This window comes from Phyllostomus discolor, chromosome 6, assembly GCF_004126475.2.
Source record: "Phyllostomus discolor isolate MPI-MPIP mPhyDis1 chromosome 6, mPhyDis1.pri.v3, whole genome shotgun sequence".
NCBI classification, from domain to species: domain Eukaryota; kingdom Metazoa; phylum Chordata; class Mammalia; order Chiroptera; family Phyllostomidae; genus Phyllostomus; species Phyllostomus discolor.
Window position 1 is genome coordinate 94,931,326 of NC_040908.2, and position 6,000 is coordinate 94,937,325.

Below are 6,000 nucleotides of genomic sequence, written 5' to 3' on the forward strand. Positions count from 1 at the left end.
CCAGTGTTCTTTCTCTTGCATCACATTGCCTTTATTGCAAGGATGTGCCAAGTTGTCATATATAGAAAGGAAGTCTCAAAAGATGGGGCCAATGTACCAAACATACCCCAAAGAGAGACAAGGTAATACAACCTGACACATGGCAAATAAGGCACCTCCACCTCTTTCCTTGAACACATTTCAACATGCAGCAGCAGTCATGAGAGACAGGCACTTGTCAAGTCTGGACAGTGTGGCCAACAAGAGAGGTATTTAGAGCTAGGTGTGACCCCAGAAGGGATGCATGGGAGTGAAGGTGGAAATGAAATGGGTGGATGTGGGAAGGCATCAAAACCACGCCATGCTGACTCCAACATTTTATCCATGGCTGGCCCCATTCACGCCTCCTCCATGACTCAGAATTCTCTCTGCTGGGAACTTTTATTGTGTCCATAGCTTCCAGGCTTATGCATTTCATAGAACTATAAAATTTAAAAGAAAATCAGGTAACATGAGGTTGACAATATTTTCTTTTCTTGAGAAAGGACAAACAATAGCAAAGCAACAAACCCTAACTGAAATCCACTGTTTCCAGCATTAAAGATTTTTAACACCAATAGGTGGAAGGACTAATAACAAAATAGCCATATACATTCATTGCATTTAGCTGAATGGACATTAATTCAGTGTCCTTATTTTTCTCACTTTGTTATGGATTGGTGGACACTCCTGTGGAGAGGTGTTTGGGAGTCTCTGCATTAGAAAATTTTCTCTGCACTGAACCACTCTTAACTGCTCATCCCATCCATTCATTTGATTGATAAATGATGTGATTACACATGGATAGGAGAGATACTTAAGCTTAAAAGAATCTTTGCAGAATATGCATTTAAAGGCAAGTCCTTTTGGAGGGTAACACCTTGGCTGTTAAAGTAACTAAAACCCTCATGGAAAGTGGTGGAGACACGTATCATTTATTCCCCTTCCCAGATGATGAACACCACTCATTCTGCTCCCAGATGCAGGTCTACAATATGAAAGATTCCAGGACAAGTTTAATAAAGAATATGCTCAAGCAAATGTGACTGAAACTTATTTAATAGGGACCAAAATCCAAGATCTGGGCTTCTCATTAAAGGAGCCAGATTGGACACATCTATTCATATCTGCTCTCCATATTATGAATGATAAGAAGACTTAAAAGAAGTCAAAAACTCTTACAGGTTAATAGGCGAGAAAAAAAGATGTTAGAAACAAGACATTGGAAGTTGGAAAGGAACCAGGCTAACTCTGGGCTAAAAGAAGAGGACTTCTGGGGAAAAGCCTACAACAATTTCCACCACAGGACACCCCTTGAACTCAGAAGTTGGTGGTGCTAGGTCCTTTAGGAATGAGCAAGAAAAGGTAGGGCTAAACATCAGAGGATTGGCTGAAATTCTGATTAAGTAAGTGTTAGGCCCCAAATCCCCTCCTCCACTCACAAAGTAAAGTAAAAAAATTGGAGATTTTTTTCTCTCAAGACGCCAAAGAAGAGAGTCCAACAGACGCAGTTGAGGAAGGGCTACCATGTGGAAAATGGGGGATAAAAGTGGTATGAAAACAACAAGAACACAATGCTTGGTGAAAGTATGTGGACCTATTTGACTATAGGAAAGATTATTTGAAATTGGGAAGGATTAAGAAAATTCTGGTTTTATAGCCTTTTCTCTATAAATGGGCCACACTAAGACTATTTACCAGTAAAAGGAGTCCTCAGTTCTTTCTATTTTAAACTATTGCCTTTTTCTAGTTTCCCAATATTTTCTACCACATTCAATGTTTCATTCATGGATCTTTTGACATTAGGCCTCTAAGGGTTTTTATTTGGAGTATCACAAAGCTTCAGATACCTGGAGTCTTTGTGGAATGAGCCTGTCAAAGTTTCTCATCATCGTCCACCTCTTCAGAAATACTCGGGTTCTCAGTGTGGTAGTAATGATCTTCCTACTAATAATTCCCAGACTTCCTTGCAGTTAGGCTTCTACACGTGACCTAAACAGACCTTCTGAGACTTGGATGACAGAAGTGAGGAATGTAAGATGGCAGACTATAAGGTCGTGGCTATGCAGAGATATTGGGTCTTGTTGGTTGCTCTGCTGGATCATCTATCCTGGCTCCAGAGATGCCAAGTGACAGACAACAGCAAGAGTGGAGTTTCTTCTAGAATCATCTCATGTTGTGATCTCTTGGCTGCCTTGCCCTAAATTTGTAGCAGCCAAACTTAATCCCATGTCTCCCTTAAATTATGTAAGTCATTTTGTAACAAATCCTTTTCCATTTGGACTAGCTGGAGTGGAATAGATATGAATCTGTCTCTCTCTCCATCTCTAGCCTAGACTCTGTTTCTAGACCCCTGTACCCAGTGGCCACTGGACATCTGCACTTGGGTATTGTGCATGCACCTCAAAGTTAACATATCCCAACTGCAGTATCTCTCCATCCACACCTGGACCTCCTCCCAGGCTTCCAAAATACAAACTGTTCCAAAAACACAGACTTGATTGTGCTTTTCCACAATTTGCCACTCTTTAGTGATGCCCTTTGGTAAAGTTTCTTATTTTGGTTCTTACCACTCACTTATTCTTCACACACACTAGGACATCATCCATAGAGAATGCCTTGTATTCCTCACACTCATGCTGTCTCTGACCTCTGGACCCCATGTCTCTGTTACCTCTGATTAAATGCTTCCTTTCCCCTCCCTGTTCTGGGGGTCTCATGCTCTTCTCTTGGGCTGTCCCTGAGTCCCGAAGACTAGGAATGATAGTCTTGCTATGTGTCCCTGTGGTGTGGGCAGGGGAATGGAAGGCAAGAGGCCAAGGGGGACACGTTTTGAGAAGATGGAGCCCTGGCCATAGGAAAGAGCTGCTGTGCAGAACATTCATTGTTCAGATATATTTTAAAACCTAATTCTGTGACTCTATTGAAAGGATAATCTTGTTCAGAGCCCAGAGCAGCAGAATCATAACATAGGTCTGTCCCAAACATCCCTCCAATTACTGGCTATATCCATGCTAAGGGATGATGCCCAAAGCATGAGACTTCAGTGTTTATGCCTTCCAAAGATAGCCCACTTTTCTTTTTATGAGAGCTTGAACTAAGAGTGATCAACTCCATTGGCCCTTAGAGGGGACATCACAATGACCTCTTTGACCCACTCCCCAAGCCCAGTCCCTCAGAGAGAAGAGCTGACCAAGCACAGGGAAGGCCTAGCCCTGACCTGGGGACTGGGATTGCTTGCTCTGCCACTGGCTTACATGTGGCCCCAGATAATTTACTCATCCCCTCTTGGTAGTCCTTTATTCACCTATAAAATGGCTATAATAGTTTTTTTACCTACCTCAGAGGTGCATTGAGAGGTATAATTAATGGTGGTTAAAATACTTTGAGAGGCACAGATGAAAGGCCCTATGTAAGTTTACATCGTTATTATGCTTAATGATATTTTTCTTCTTAGAACACACTGGGAGACAGCCCTCTTAATTTAAGTCACTTAACTGAATCTCACCTCCCCAGTCACACTAGAGACAATACAGCCTCCAGGCTGGCCACACAAGAAACCTTTAATACTTTGGAAATCTACAGACATCCTAAACATGGTTTAAATCTCTTTTATTCACCCTCTTTTGAGATTCCTCCCAATTACCTGACTTGAAAAATAACAGCATTATATAACATGAACAATCTCTTGAATCCAAAGCATCTTACCAACTGTGAAGTGAGAAAAAAAATGCTCTCATTTTTGAGGACTTTTGTTCAAGATGGCAGCTTAGGCAGGTATGGCTTGCCTCTTTGTACAACCATATCAAAATTACTACTAAAATATAGAACAACCACCACTCAGAACCATCAGAAATCAAGTTGAGTGGAAGTCTGACAACTATGGAATTAAAGAAACCACATCCATGAGACTGGTAGGAGGGGCACAGCAACAAAACAGGCTGGTCACACACCCACATGTGGTGGACAAAAATCTGGGAGAGATAACCTAGGAGCGAGGAGTCCCAGCCTCACACCAGGCCCCTCAGCCCAGGGTTCCAATGCCAGGAAGATAAGTTCCTACAACTTCTGGACGTAAAAACCAGTGGGGATTAAGTTTGCAGAAGCTGCTGGACCCCCAAGTAGTTCCTCTTAAAGAACCCACAAGTGGACTTACTCAGACTCATTCCTTCAGAGCCCCAGCACTGGGGTAGCAGCTTGAAAGGCACCAGTGACATAAAGGGAGGGACTGAAGTATCTGGCATCAAAATGAGCAGAAGCCATTGTTCCTTTTCTGAACCCTTCCTGCACAGAGCCACAGAGCCAGCAAGCTGGTGCCATATATGAGACTCCACCAACCTGGCTAACACTGTTTGACCTTCTTAGAAATACCTAGAGACTCCATCCCACCCAACTTATGGGCCCACCCAAGCTGCTTTCCCATATGAATGGCTGGCCTTGCCTCATGCTTCACAACTTCCCAAATTTTTTCAAACAAGCAACAGCCAGCCTCAGTGAGTCCCAGGACCAGCACCAGCAGCAGCCAGCTCAGATTGCTTTATATAGCTCAGGCAGGGTGACCCTAGGAAGGACACAGGTGGGGACTGACCTTGCTCTGCACCACCCAGGAAACCCAGGGCAAGTATACTCAGTGGACTGCTACAGGCCACATCAGAACACCACCATCCTGCCTCTACAGAGTTGATCCTCCACAGAGGGCAGAGGTTGGTGGTCAGTGGTCACAACCAGTCCTTGCAACTGATTGGCCTGGGTAAATCCCTCCCATTGACCTTCCCATAGCAACCAAGGCTCAACTGCAATAGGAGGGTGTATGAAGCCCACATGAAGGGCACATCTCAAGTACCTAGCTTGGGCAATCGGAGATGCTATCCCACTGGACCCTAAGGACACATAATATATTAAGCCACACTACCAAGACACAGAGTCAAGGCAGCTCCACCTAATACATAGAAACTAACAGATGAGGCTGTCAAAATGAAGAGACAAAGAAACATGGACCAAATGAAAGAACAGATCAAAATTCCAGAAAAGGAGCTTAAAGAAATGGAGATGAGCAATCTATCAGATGCAGAGTTCAAAACACTGCTTGTAGAGATGCCCAAGGAAATTAGTGAATACTTCAACAGCATAAAAAAGATCCAGTCAGAAACAAAAGATACACTAATTGAAATAAAGAAAAAATTACAGGGAAACAAAAGTAGAGTGTATGAAGCTGAGAATCAAATCAATGATTTGAAACATAAGGAAGCAAAAAACAACTAACCAAACAAGAAAAAAAAATCCAAAAACATGAGTATAGTATAAGCAGCCTCTGGGACAACTTCAAGAAGTCCAACATTTCCATCATAGGAGTGCCAGAAGGAAAAGAAAGAGAGCTGAATTAGAAATCTATTTGGAAAAATAATGAAAGAAAATTCCCTTCAGTTGGTGAAGGAAATAGACATGCAAGTCCAGGAAGCACAGAGTCCCAAACAAGATGGATGCAAACAGGACCACTCCAAAACACATGATAATTAAAATGCCAGATGTTAAAAATAAAGAGAGAATTTTAAAAGTAGCAAGAGAAAAGCAGATAGTTACCTACAAAGGTTTTCCATAAGACTGTCAGCTGGTTTCTCAAAAAAATGTGCAGGCTAAAAGGGACTGGTAAAAAGTCATGAAAAAAGTCATGAAAAGTCATAAAAAGTAGAGACCTCCAGCCAAGATTGCTCCACCCAGCAAAGCTATCACTAAGAATTGAAAGACAGACAAACACCTTCCCAGACAAGAAAAACCTAAAGGAGTTCATCATCACCAAACCATTACTATATGAAATGTTAAAGGGGCCTATTTAAGAAAGAGAAGATGAAAACTATGAACAAAAAATGGCAAAAAATGCATATCTATCAATATGTGAATCTAAAAAACAAATTAAGCAAATAAGAGAGACAGAATCATGGATACAGAGAACATTTTGATGGTTGTCAGATGGGGGGGGTGGGA